The sequence below is a fragment of the Misgurnus anguillicaudatus genome, unplaced genomic scaffold (assembly GCF_027580225.2).
Source record: "Misgurnus anguillicaudatus unplaced genomic scaffold, ASM2758022v2 HiC_scaffold_32, whole genome shotgun sequence".
NCBI lineage: Eukaryota > Metazoa > Chordata > Actinopteri > Cypriniformes > Cobitidae > Misgurnus > Misgurnus anguillicaudatus.
The window spans coordinates 2,807,796-2,822,088 of NW_027395282.1; the positions used below are offsets into that span (position 1 = coordinate 2,807,796).

The window sequence follows — 14,293 nt, forward strand, 5'->3', positions numbered from 1 at the left end:
AAAAAATTAATGATTAAAAACTTCACTGGTTTGCATATAAAGTCAACTAAACCAAGCTAAACAACTTTGGTATGACAAACATTCACCACCCAAACCCCCATACAGTCATTCCAGGGTAAAATAAAGGCCGTAACAAAGATTATTTTTTTATATGGTACTGCATGGTATAGCATTACATTTTAGTGGAATAGATAATTAATTAGGAAGTGTTTACAACTTTGTTGTGCAACTTCAGCCACAAAGATTATGCAAACTGTTTAAATGAAGGTGATATACAGGCATTGACTTTCAAGTAACCATTTATTTGGGGAAAACTGGGGTACCAGAAGCCCTTACACAAAGAGAATGTATTATTTAATATATTGCATTTTATTTTTCAGTATATTTCCACATATGTTTGTTTTGTTATATTGTTGTTGTTTATTTTGTTTCAGAATGGAAGACCTTCTTTGTTTTCTAAGGGAGAGGAATATCCCAGAGTCTACTATACAGAGAATGCAGGAGGACAAGGTATTGAACCAAATAAAATTACCCATAAGTTAAAAGGACAAAAGGAAAATTTTATTAGGGGACGTGACCAATTAAACTCGCATAAAATGGAGGGACAGAGAGTCCTGAAAAATGGTTACTCAAAGAGAGTGACAGAAAATGTAATCCAAAAAACATACAGAAGACAGTTTGTATACAAGATCAGGTTATAAGGAACACAATAAGAAGACACAGTGAAGAACAGCTTAAAGGTCGGGTTTTCCTGATCCCATTTGTCAAACTTTAGATAGTGTGTAATGTTTTATTTACTAACCTCCGCCCACAGGAATACATCAGTCACCAGCTAAGCTCCAACGGCTCTGGCTAAGCTAAGCTGTTGTCGAATCACAACACACTAAACAAACTACACAATCAGAACTCAATACAGATTTCAGAAGGAGGGACTTCCTAGAACAAGGAAGACATCAGCCCATTTTTAGGAGAGTGAAAACACTGCTATGCATTTATTGTTAATTTAAAATTAACTATAACTAATAATGTACGGTTCAAGTGTATAGCATCAGAAGACTTGAAATAATAACTTATTAATAAAGAGGTAACACTTTACAATAAGGGTGCACTAATAATTATGAATTCATGCTTAACTAATGCACAGATAATACTGAATGAATGTATTACTAATGATTATCTAAGCTATTCATTAGCTATTCATTAATTATTGCCTCATTAGCAACTAATGAAGAGTCTGTCTGATTAATATATTAGTTCATATATGAATTGTTATTAATTAAATATGTAATTGTGGATTAATTCCATCATCACTTCTTTTATGAACTAAGAGTGTTAATTAATTTGTTAATTACCACAATGAGCCAAAGCATTATATTTCAACTTCCAGATAATACAGATAAACTAATATGCATTAATACATTATTAATTACAGCATTAGTAGTGTTGTATTTAATACTATTACTTAATAATGATGTGCCTCAACAAGTAAAGTCACAACATAATGATATATTTGCAAACCATTAGCTAATGATTTATTAATAATTAATGACCATCACTAGAGTTTATAAAAACTATTTATTAAACACTGTTTCCAAAAACATTGCCAAAAACACATTTCCATAACACACTACATTTAAACACAACATTAAAACATAAAAAATAATATACAATGAAATAATACAAAAAGAAGACTGATCAAAATTAGAAAACACGTTCAGATACCTCACAGTTATCCGTATTCATCTGGCACCCGTGCTAATACATAACACAAATGTACATTTTTAAGTTTCAGTCTGTCAGTCGTAGAAGTGAATGGTAACAAACTCTGATAGACAAATAAAACGTGCACAGACAAATCCAAATTAAATCCTGCCGCTCGTGACGACACATCAATGTCCTAAGACACTAAACAGTATTTATATAATTTTTTACCTCTATCCATTTTTTACACTATCCAGAGCAATACATGCATTCACTTCATCGTCTTATTCATCTAATGTTTAATGGTGGGTTGCGAAACAACTTCATAGGTGCATACCGTCCCCTACCGTATCGGGTGCACTGCATGAGGGTGCTTATAAACTATACGGGGCTCCCGATACAGTAGGTGGCAGTATGCACCTATAAAGTTGTTCAACCCGCCATTAAACATTAGATGAATAAGACGGTGATGTGAAAAATAAACAAAACGGTGATGTGAATGCACGTGTTGCTCTGGGGTTAGTGTTGTATTAGAGGTAAAAAATTATATAAATACTGTTTAGTGTCTTAGGACATCGATGTGTCGTCACGAGCCGCAGGGTTTAATTTGGATTTGTCTGTGCATGTTTTTTTTCTCTATCAGAGTTTGTTACCATCCAATTTTTACAACTGACAAACTGAAACGGTTGGACTTAAAAATGTACATTTGTGCTATGTATTAGCACGGGTGCCAGATTAACACAGATACCTGTGAGGTATCTGAACGTGTTGTCTAATTTTGATCAGTCTTCTTTTTCTATTATTTCATTTTATATTATTTTTTATGTTTTAATGTTGTGTTTAAATGTAGTGTGTTATGGAAATGTGTTTTTGGCAATGTTTTAGGAAACAGTGTTAAATAAATAACTTTTATAAACTCTAGTGATGGTCATTAATTATTAATTAATCATTAGCTAATGGTTTGCAAATATATCATTATGTTGTGACTTTACTTGCACATCATTATTATCTCATTATTTAGTAATTGTACTAATTAACACACTACTAATGCTGTAATTAATAATGTATTAATGCATATTAGTTTACCTGTATTATAAGGCTTTTGATCATTGTGGTAATTAACAAATTAATTAACACTATTAGTTCATAAAAGAAGTGATGATTGAATTAATCCACAATTACATATTTAAATATAGCTGCAAGCAGCGATACCGGGGTCAAGCCAAACATGGCAAAAAATGATTCATACGTGATGACTGTCATGATTAAAGATCTAAGTTTGCATTAGTTTTAGGAAAAAAATAGAAATTTTTTGTATCTTGAGACCACTAGGTGGCGCGGTGCCGAAACAATAGATGGTGCCTCAGGTCATGACTGTGATGACACATACCAAATTGAGTGTAAATACGATAAAGCAATACAGAGATATAGCCTTAAATGACTTGACCACTAGGGGGCACTAACCAAACAATAAATTGTGACTCAGGTCTTGATTGTGATGACACCCACCAAATTTGGTGTAAATACAATAAAGAGATGCAGAGATATAGCCTTAAATGACTTGACCACTAGGGGGCACTGACCAAAAAATAAATTGTGATTCAGGTCTTGATTGTGATGACACCCACCAAATTTTGTGTAAATACGATAAAGAGATGCAGAGATATAGCTTCAAATCTCTTGACCACTAGGGGGCACCGAAAAGTTTACAAGTCCTCCCAGAACATGTTGCTGATGAACCATACCAAGTTTCATAACAATACGTAATTGCGTTTCTGAAATACTTGAACTTAAAGAAAAAATTCAAAATGGCCGACACACAAAATGGCCGACCAAAAACCATTTGGTATCGTTTGACTCGGCATGCCTCAAGAAATCTAACAAGACCAGTCTCATAATTTTACATTCAAGTTTGCAATAGTTATAAGCAAAAGTAGACATTTTTTATATCTCGTGACCAGTAGGGGGCAGTGTGACGAAATGGTGCATGCACCCTCAGGTCATCACTGGTATGACATATACCAAGTCTCATATTAATACGCAAAAGTTTTGCGAAGATACAGGCTCAAACACATTTTGGCGTGCTCGCCCTCGCATTCTTTGATGCGTTATACGACAACGGATAGGTCTACCGAAAAGCTTTTGATAACTTTTTGTCTAGAGTTTCTCTAGACGATGCATACCAAAAATCAAGCCAATCACACGAGCGCTCTAGGAGGAGTTCGAAAAAGTAGGTGTTCAATATAATTCAAAATGGCCGACAGGAAGTAGGTTTGACTCAGACATATTTGGTACAGTCAGACTCAGCATGAGCCAAGGAATCAATAGAGTGAAGTCTTATGTCAGTGTGGCAATTTAATCAAATGATATAAAGATTTTAAACAATTTATTTACATATCCTGACCACTAGGTGGCGCTGTCTTAAAGATTTATAGGTGCCCTCAGAACATGTCACTGATGAACCATGCCAAATTTCGTAGCGATACGCCATTCTGTTTGTGAAATACTGAACTTAATGAGAAAATTCAAAATGGCCGACACCCAAAATGGCCGACCGAAAACCGTTTGGTATCGTTTGACTCGGCATGCCTCAAGGAATCTTACAAGACCACCTTCATGATTTTAGACTCAAGTTTGAAGTAGTTATAAGCGAAAATAAGCATTTTTCGAATCTCGTGACCACTAGGTGGCGCTGTGACGAAACGTTGCAGGCACCCTCAGGTCATGACTGTAATGACATATACCAAGTTTCGTGTCGATACAATAAAGTTTTGCGAAGATACGGCCACACGTCCGTTTTGGCGTGCTCGCCGCCATATATGTTGTGAATTTATACGAAAACGCATTGGTCTATCAAAAAGCTTTTGATAACTTTTTGTCTGGGGTGTCTCTAGATGCTACATACCAAAGGACATGCAAATCGGACAGACGGTCTAGGAGGAGTTCGAAAAAGTAGGTTTTACGGAAAATTCAAAATGGCGGAAAGATGTGCATGACACAAATGACATCAACATGTGCATCTGAATCATCATGAGCCAAGGATTCAGAGGAAACAAGAATTTATTTTCTAGGACTCACGGGTCACAAGTTGTGGGCATGAACATAAGTGGATTTTTGGACTGTTGGTGGCGCTAGAGGGTTTGAGTCAGACACACCAATGTTGCTATAGTAACTTCTGTGACTGTCCTCTACATGTGTGCCAAATTTCATAACTTTCCTACGTACGGTTCTATGGGCTGCCATTGACTTTAATGGCGGAAGAACAAGAAGAAGAAATATAGCTGCAAGCAGCAATGCCGGGGTCAAGCCGAAAAGGGCACAAAAGGATTTAAAATTGAGATTGGATAAGCAGATTGAAGAACCTAGGTAAACCTAAATATTTTAGATGAAAAAACAAAAAAGTTATCAACAAAAATAATCTAAGTTCTTGTCTACTGCAATCGTCCTTTTGTTATTGACAATCATGGAACATTAGAGCACTGAAGGACATGTGATTGGTGTTTGCAGTGGCAAAACATGGGTCACATTATGTTATAACAAGTTTAATTAGTAAAAAAAGAGACCATCCCCGTGTCTCTACGATGTTCTGATGCAGAGATATAGCTTTTGCAAAAACGGTTAATAAGGTATTCTCAATGGTTGCTAGGGAGTGAATTGGCAACCACCAGTGATCATAGTCAAAGCCATGAAAAGAATAATCCATGATGACTCATGGTTTTAGATGTGTTGTTGCAGTAGTTTTAGGCAAAAGTGCCATATTTCCATCTCAGAACCATTAGGTGGCGCAATGACAAAATTGTGCATGCAACATCAGGTCAAGATTGTGTTACATCTAGCTACTTTTATGACTATACACTTTAGTTTAGTGAAGAAACAGTTGTATGACCATAGGGCTTGCTTGATATGAAAGATTTTGTTCAATTATAAGGCCATCTAGTGGTGCAAGCATACAATTTTTTTTGTGTGGTCTTAGAATGTGCTCATGCATCAGCGTATCAAATCTGGTGTAAAAATCTTATTTTGTTGCAGAGTTATAACCATTTGTGTGTAAAAAACACCAAATTAAAAGGTAATTTTTCGTTTTTTGCAATTTTCGGCAATTTCTGATGGAAATTTTAATATAACGCCAATAGAACTTTTTGTTCAGAAGGTAAGGTTAGTTTCTTCCTATGGTGTTTTCGAGTCGATCGGAAAAACGCTCGCGGAGATATTCACGCGTGTTTTTTAAGCGCTATTTTGCTGCACAGGGTTAACCGTAAGGCGAATTCTGGCATGTTTGGTATCGTTGGACTTGGCAACTATTCAGAACTCCAAACAAACAAGTCCTGTGAAAATACATTGACCGCAGCCAAAGTTATAGGCGTGTAATACATTAATCTGACCACTAGGTGGCGCTGCGACGAAACTGTGCATGCACCCTCAGTTCCTGACTGGCATCACAAGTACCAAGTGTCATGTCAATAGGCCTAAGTTTGACGAAGATACAGCCTAAAATCTGTTTTTTTGCGCTCTACGTAAAATTCGTTAAGGCGGTATACGACAACGGATTGCTGTATCGAAATTCTTTTGATAACTTTTTGCCATGAGTGTCTCAAGATGATACATACCAATTTTGGTGGCAATCGGACAAAAGCTCTAGGACGAGTTCGAAAAAGTAGGTTTTACGAATAATTCAAAATGGCGGACAAATTTTCATGACGGAAAATAACGACATAGGGTCCAATGGAATCGTCTTGAGCCAAGGAATCAGACGAACCAAGAATTTTGTTTCTAGGGCTTACGGATAAGAAGTTATAGGCAAAAACATAAGTGCAACTTTGGACTGTTGGTGGCGCTAGCGGGTTAGACATAGAGACTCCAAATTTGCTGTGGGGACACATTGGACTGTCCTTTATCAGTGTGCCAAATTTCATAACTTTCCTACGTACGGTTCTATGGGCTGCCATAGACCGCAATGGCGGAAGAAGAATAACTAATAATAATAATAAAATTAAGAAAACTAACAAATACAATAGGGTTCTACGCCCCTTCGGGGCTTGACCCCTAATAATATATAAATATAGCTGCAAGCAGCGATACCGGGGTCAAGCCAAACATGGCAAAAAATGACTCGTACATGATGACTGTCATGATTTAAGATCTAAGTTTGCATTAGTTTTATGAAAAAAAACATTTTTTTCGTATCTTGAGACCACTAGGTGGCACTGTGCCGAAAGAATAGATGGTGCCTCAGGTCATGACTGTGATGACACATACCAAATATAGTGTAAATACAATAAAGCGATACGGAGATATAGCCTTAAATGACTTGACCACTAGGGGGCACTGACCAAAAAAATTATTGTGACTCAGGTCATGATTGTGATGACACCCACCAAATTTGGTGTAAATACAATAAAGAGATGCAGAAATATAGCCTTAAATGACTTGACCACTAGGGGGCACTGACCAAACAATAAATTGTGACTCAGGTCTTGATTGTGATGACACCCACCAAATTTGGTGCAAATACGATAAAGAGATGCAGAGATATAGCTTCAAATCTTTTGACCACTAGGGGGCGCAGAAAAGTTTACAAGTCCTCCCAGAACATGTTGATGAACTATACCAAGTTTCATAACAATACACAATTGCGTTTCTGAAAAACTTGAACTTAAAGAAAAAATTAAAAATGGCCGACACACAAAATGGCCGACCAAAAACCATTTGGTATCGTTTGACTCGGCATGCCTCATGAAATCTAACAAGACCACTCTCATAATTTTACATTCAAGTTTGCAGTAGTTATAAGCAAAAATAGACATTTTTTATATCTCGTGACCAGTAGGGGGCAGTGTGACGAAATGGTGCATGCACCCTCAGGACATCACTGTTATGACATATACCAAGTCTCATATTAATACGCAAAAGTTTTGCGAAGATACAAGCTCAAACACATTTTGGAGTGCTCGCCCTCGCATTCTTTGATGCGTTATATGACAACGGATAGGTCTACCGAAAAGCTTTTGATAACTTTTTGTCTAGAGTGTCCCTAGATGATGCATTCCAAAAATCAAGCCAATCACACGAGCGCTCTAGGAGGAGTTCGAAAAAGTAGGTGTTCAATATAATTCAAAATGGCCGACAGGAAGTAGGTTTGACTCAGACATATTTGGTACAGTCGGACTCAGCATGAGCCAAGGAATCAATAGAGTGAAGTCTTATGTCATAGTGGCAATTTAATCAAATGATATAAAGATTTTAAACAATTTATTTACATATCCTGACCACTAGGTGGCGCCGTCCTAAAGATTTATAGGTGCGCTCAGAACATGTCACTGATGAACCATGCCAAATTTCGTAGCGATACGCCATTCTGTTTGTGAAATACTGAACTTAATGAGAAAATTCAAAATGGCCGACACCCAAAATGGCAGACCGAAAACCGTTTGGTATCGTTTGACTCGGCATGCCTCAAGGAATCTAACAAGACCACCTTCATGATTTTAGACTCAAGTTTGAAGTAGTTATAAGTGAAAATAAGCATTTTTCGAATCTCGTGACCACTAGGTGGCGCTGTGACGAAACGTTGCAGGCACCCTCAGGTCATGACTGTAATGACATATACCAAGTTTCATGTCGATACAATAAAGTTTTGCGAAGATACAGCCTCACGTCTGTTTTGGCGTGCTCGCCGCCATATATGTTGTCAATTTATACGAGAACGCATTGGTCTATCAAAAAGCTTTTGATAACTTTTTGTCTGGGGTGTCTCTAGATGCTATATATCAAAGGACATGCAAATCGGACGAACGCTCTAGGAGGAGTTCGAAAAAGTAGGTTTTACGGAAAATTCAAAATGGCGGAAAGATTTGCATGACACAAATGGCATCAATGTGTGCATTTGAATCATCATGAGCAAAGGATTCAGAGGAAACAAGAATCTAGTTTCTAGGACTCACGGGTCAGAAGTTATGAGCATGAACATAAGTGGATTTTTGGACTGTTGGTGGCGCTAGAGGGTTTGAGTCAGACACACCAATGTTGCTATAGTAACTTCTGAGACTGTCCTCTACATGTGTGCCAAATTTCATAACTTTCCTACGTACGGTTCTATGGGCTGCCATTGACTTCAATGGCGGAAGAGGAAACATAATAATAATAATAAGAAAACTAACAATAACAATAGGGTTCTACGCCCCTTCGGGGCTTGACCCCTAAATATAGCTGCAAGCAGCGATACCGGGGTCAAGCCAAACATGGCAAAAAATGATTCATACGTGATGACTGTCATGATTTAAGATCTAAATTTGCATTAGTTTTATGAAAAAATAGCAATTTTTTCGTATCTTGAGACCACTAGGTGGCGCTGTGCCGAAACAATAGATGGTGCCTCAGGTCATGACTGTGATGACACATACCAAATTTAGTGTAAATACGATAAACCGATACGGAGATAAAGCCTTAAATGACTTGACCACTAGGGGGCACTGACCAAACAATAAATTGTAACTCAGGCCTTGATTGTGATGACACCCACCAAATTTGGTGTAAATACGATAAAGACATGCAGAGATATAGCTTCAAATCTCTTGACCACTAGGGAGCGCCAAAAAGTTTACAAGTCCTCCCAGAATATGTTGCTGATGAACCATACCAAGTTTCATAACAATACCCAATTGCGTTTCTGAAATACTTGAACTTAAAGAAAAAATTCAAAATGGCCGACACACAAAATGGCCGACCAAAAACCATTTGGTATCGTTTGACTCGGTATGCCTCAAGAAATCTAACAAGACCACTCTCATAATTTTACATTCAAGTTTGCAGTAGTAATAAGCAAAAATAGACATTTTTTATATCTCGTGACCAGTAGGGGGCAGTGTGACGAAATGTTGCATGCACCCTCAGGTCATCACTGTTATGACATATACCAAGTCTCATATTAATACGCAAAAGTTTTGCGAAGATACAGGCTCAAACACATTTTGGCGTGCTCGCCCTCGCATTCTTTGATGCGTTATACGACAACGGATAGGTCTACTGAAAAGCTTTTGATAACTTTTTGTCTAGAGTGTCTCTAGATGATGCATACCAAAAATCAAGCCAATCACACGAGCGCTCTAGGAGGAGTTCGAAAAAGTAGGTGTTCAATATAATTCAAAATGGCCGACAGGAAGTAGGTTTGACTCAGACATATTTGGTACAGTCGGACTCAGCATGAGCCAAGGAATCAATAGAGTGAAGTCTTATGTCATAGTGGCAATTTAATCAAATGATATAAAGATTTTAAACAATTTATTTACATATCCTGACCACTAGGTGGCGCTGTCCTAAAGATTTATAGGTGCGCTCAGAACATGTCACTGATAAACCATGCCAAATTTCGTAGCGATACGCCATTCTGTTTGTGAAATACTGAACTTAATGAGAAAATTCAAAATGGCCGACACCCAAAATGGCAGACCGAAAACCGTTTGGTATCGTTTGACTCGGCATGCCTCAAGGAATCTAACAAGACCACCTTCATGATTTTAGACTCAAGTTTGAAGTAGTTATAAGCAAAAATAGGCATTTTTTGAATTTCGTGACCACTAGGTGGCGCTGTGACGAAACGTTGCAGGCACCCTCAGGTCATGACTGTAATGACATATACCAAGTTTCGTGTCGATACAATAAAGTTTTGCGAAGATACGGCCTCACGTCCGTTTTGGCGTGCTCGCCGCCATATATGTTGTCAATTTATACGAGAACGCATTGGTCTATCAAAAAGCTTTTGATAACTTTTTGTCAGGGGTGTCTCTAGATGCTACATACCAAAGGACATGCAAATCCGACGGACGGTCTAGGAGGAGTTCGAAAAAGTAGGTTTTACGGAAAATTCAAAATGGCGGAAAGATGTGCATGACAAAATGACATCAACATGTGCAATTGAATCATCATGAGCCAAGGATTCAGAGGAAACAAGAATTTATTTTCTAGGACTCACGGGTCAGAAGTTGTGAGCATGAACATAAGTGGATTTTTGGACTGTTGGTGGCGCTAGAGGGTTTGAGTCAGACACACCAATGTTGCTATAGTAACTTCTGTGACTGTCCTCTACATGTGTGCCAAATTTCATAACTTTCCTATGTACGGTTCTATGGGCTGCCATTGACTTTTGGGTGGAAGAACGAGGAACAAGAATAACAATAATAAATATAGCTGCAAGCAGCGATACCGGGGTCAAGCCAAACATGGCAAAAATAATTCATACGTGATGACTGTCATGATTTAAGATCTAAGTTTGCATTAGTTTTAGGAAAAAATAGCAATTTTTTGTATCTTGTGACCACTAGGAGGCACTGTGCCGAAACAAGAGATGGTGCCTCAGGCCATGACTGTGATGACACATACCAAATTTAGTGTAAATACGATAAAGCGATACGGAGATATAGCCTAAAATGACTTGACCACTAGGGGGCACTGACCAAAACAATAGATGGTGACTCAGGTCATGATTGTGATGACACCCACCAAATTTGGTGTAAATGCGATAAAGAGATGCAGAGATATAGCTTCAAATCTCTTGACCACTAGGGGGCGCCGAAAAGTTTACAAGTCCTCCCGGAACATGTTGCTGATGAACCATACCAAGTTTCATAACAATACGCAATTGCGTTTCTGAAATACTTGAACTTAAAGAAAAAATTCAAAATGGCCGACACACAAAATGGCCGACCAAAAACCATTTGGTATCGTTTGACTCGGCATGCCTCACGAAATCTAACAAGACCAGTCTCATAATTTTACATTCAAGTTTGCAGTAGTTATAAGCAAAATTAGAAATGTTTAATATCTCATGACCAGTAGGGGGCAGTGTGACGAAATGGTGCATGCACCCTCAGGTCATCACTGTTATGACATATACCAAGTCTCATATTAATACGCAAAAGTTTTGCGAAGATACAGGCTCAAACACATTTTGGCGTGCTCGCCCTCGCATTCTTTGATGCGTTATACGACAACGGATAGGTCTACCGAAAAGCTTTTGATAACTTTTTGTCTAGAGTGTCTCTAGAAGATGCATACCAAAAATCAAGCCAATTAGACGAGCGCTCCAGGAGGAGTTCGAAAAAGTAGGTGTTCAATATAATTCAAAATGGCCGACAGGAAGTAGGTTTGACTCAGATATATTTGGTACAGTTGGACTCAGCATGAGCCAAGGAATCAATAGAGTGAAGTCTTATGTCATAGTGGCAATTTAATCAAATGATATAAAGATTTTAAACAATTTATTTACATATCCTGACCACTAGGTGGCGCTGTCCTAAAGATTTATAGGTGAGCTCAGAACATGTCACTGATGAACCATGCCAAATTTCGTAGCGATACGCCATTCTGTTTGTGAAATACTGAACTTAATGAGAAAATTCAAAATGGCCGACACCCAAAATGGCCGACCGAAAACCGTTTGGTATCGTTTGACTCGGCATGCCTCAAGGAATCTTACAAGACCACCTTCATGATTTTAGACTCAAGTTTGAAGTAGTTATAAGCGAAAATAAGCATTTTTCGAATCTCGTGACCACTAGGTGGCGCTGTGACGAAACGTTGCAGGCACCCTCAGGTCATGACTGTAATGACATATACCAAGTTTCGTGTCGATACAATAAAGTTTTGCGAAGATACGGCCACACGTCCGTTTTGGCGGGCTCGCCGCCATATATGTTGTGAATTTATACGAGAACGCATTGGTCTATCAAAAAGCTTTTGATAACTTTTTGTCTGGGGTGTCTCTAGATGCTACATACCAAAGGACATGCAAAACGGACGGACGGTCTAGGAGGAGTTCGAAAAAGTAGGTTTTACGGAAAATTCAAAATGGCGGAAAGATGTGCATGACACAAATGACATCAACATGTGCAACTGAATCATCATGAGCCAAGGATTCAGAGGAAACAAGAATTTATTTTCTAGGACTCACGGGTCACAAGTTGTGAGCATGAACATAAGTGGATTTTTGGACTGTTGGTGGCGCTAGAGGGTTTGAGTCAGACACACCAATGTTGCTATAGTAACTTCTGTGACTGTCCTCTACATGTGTGCCAAATTTCATAACTTTCCTATGTACGGTTCTATGGGCTGCCATTGACTTTTGGGTGGAAGAACGAGGAACAAGAATAACAATAATAATAATAATAATAATAAATATAGCTGCAAGCAGCGATACCGGGGTCAAGCCAAACATGGCAAAAAATGATTCATATGTGATGACTGTCATGATTTAAGATCTAAGTTTGCATTAGTTTTATGAAAAAAATAGCAATTTTGTTGTATCTTGAGACCACTAGGTGGCGCTTTGCCGAAACAATAGATGGTGCCTCAGGTCATGACTGTGATGACACATACCAAATTTAGTGTAAATACGATAAAGCGATACAGAGATATAGCCTTAAATGACTTGACCACTAGGGGGCTCTGACCAAACAATAAATTGTGACTCAGGTCTTGATTGTGATGACACCCACCAAATTTGGTGTAAATACAATAAAGAGATGCAGAGATATAGCTTCAAATCTCTTGACCACTAGGGGGCGCCGAAAAGTTTACAAGTCCTCCCAGAACATGTTGCTGATGAACCATACCAAGTTTCATAACAATACGCAATTGCGTTTCTGAAATACTTGAACTTAAAAAAAAAATTCAAAATAGCCGACACACAAAATGGCCGACCAAAAACCATTTGGTATCGTTTGACTCGGTATGCCTCAAGAAATCTAACAAGACCAGTCTCATAATTTTACATTCAAGTTTGCAGTAGTTATAAGCAAAAAAAGAATTTTTTTATATCTCGTGACCAGTAGGGGGCAGTGTGACGAAATGTTGCATGCACCCTCAGGTCATCACTGTTATGACATATACCAAGTCTCATATTAATACGCAAAAGTTTTGCGAAGATACAGGCTCAAACACATTTTGGCGTGCTCGCCCTCGCATTCTTTGAAGCGTTATACGACAACGGATAGGTCTACCGAAAAGCTTTTGATAACTTTTTGTCTAGAGTGTCTCTAGAAGATGCATACCAAAAATCAAGCCAATCAGACGAGCGCTCCAGGAGGAGTTCGAAAAAGTAGGTGTTCAATATAATTCAAAATGGCCGACAGGAAGTAGGTTTGACTCAGATATATTTGGTACAGTTGGACTCAGCATGAGCCAAGGAATCAATAGAGTGAAGTCTTATGTCATAGTGGCAAATGAATCAAATGCTATAAAGATTTTAAACAATTGATTTACATATCCTGACCACTAGGTGGCGCTGTCCTAAAGATTTATAGGTGAGCTCAGAACATGTCACTGATGAACCATGCCAAATTTCGTAGCGATACGCCATTCTGTTTGTGAAATACTGAACTTAATGAGAAAATTCAAAATGGCCGACACCCAAAATGGCCGACCGAAAACCGTTTGGTATCGTTTGACTCGGCATGCCTCAAGGAATCTTACAAGACCACCTTCATGATTTTAGACTCAAGTTTGAAGTAGTTATAAGCGAAAATAAGCATTTTTCGAATCTTGTGACCACTAGGTGGCGCTGTGACGAAACGTTGCAGGCACCCTCAGGTCATGACTG

At 38.2% G+C, this 14,293-nt stretch overlaps 2 protein-coding genes and 1 long non-coding RNA gene across 7 annotated transcripts in view; 1 reads left to right on the forward strand and 2 right to left on the reverse strand.

The window, feature by feature from the left end:
* Positions 1–14,293, reverse strand: part of LOC141363091 (uncharacterized) — a 218,808-nt gene that overhangs the window by 40,554 nt on the left and 163,961 nt on the right. The gene's annotated exons all lie outside the window — the stretch shown is intronic.
* Positions 1–14,293, reverse strand: part of LOC129454190 (sialoadhesin) — a 238,850-nt gene that overhangs the window by 26,872 nt on the left and 197,685 nt on the right. The gene's annotated exons all lie outside the window — the stretch shown is intronic.
* Positions 1–14,293, forward strand: part of LOC129421556 (uncharacterized) — a 106,977-nt gene that overhangs the window by 1,564 nt on the left and 91,120 nt on the right. The window contains exon 2 of the long non-coding RNA XR_012368602.1: positions 435–510. This is a non-coding gene — a long non-coding RNA (uncharacterized lncRNA). The remainder of the gene's footprint in view (positions 1–434; positions 511–14,293) is intronic.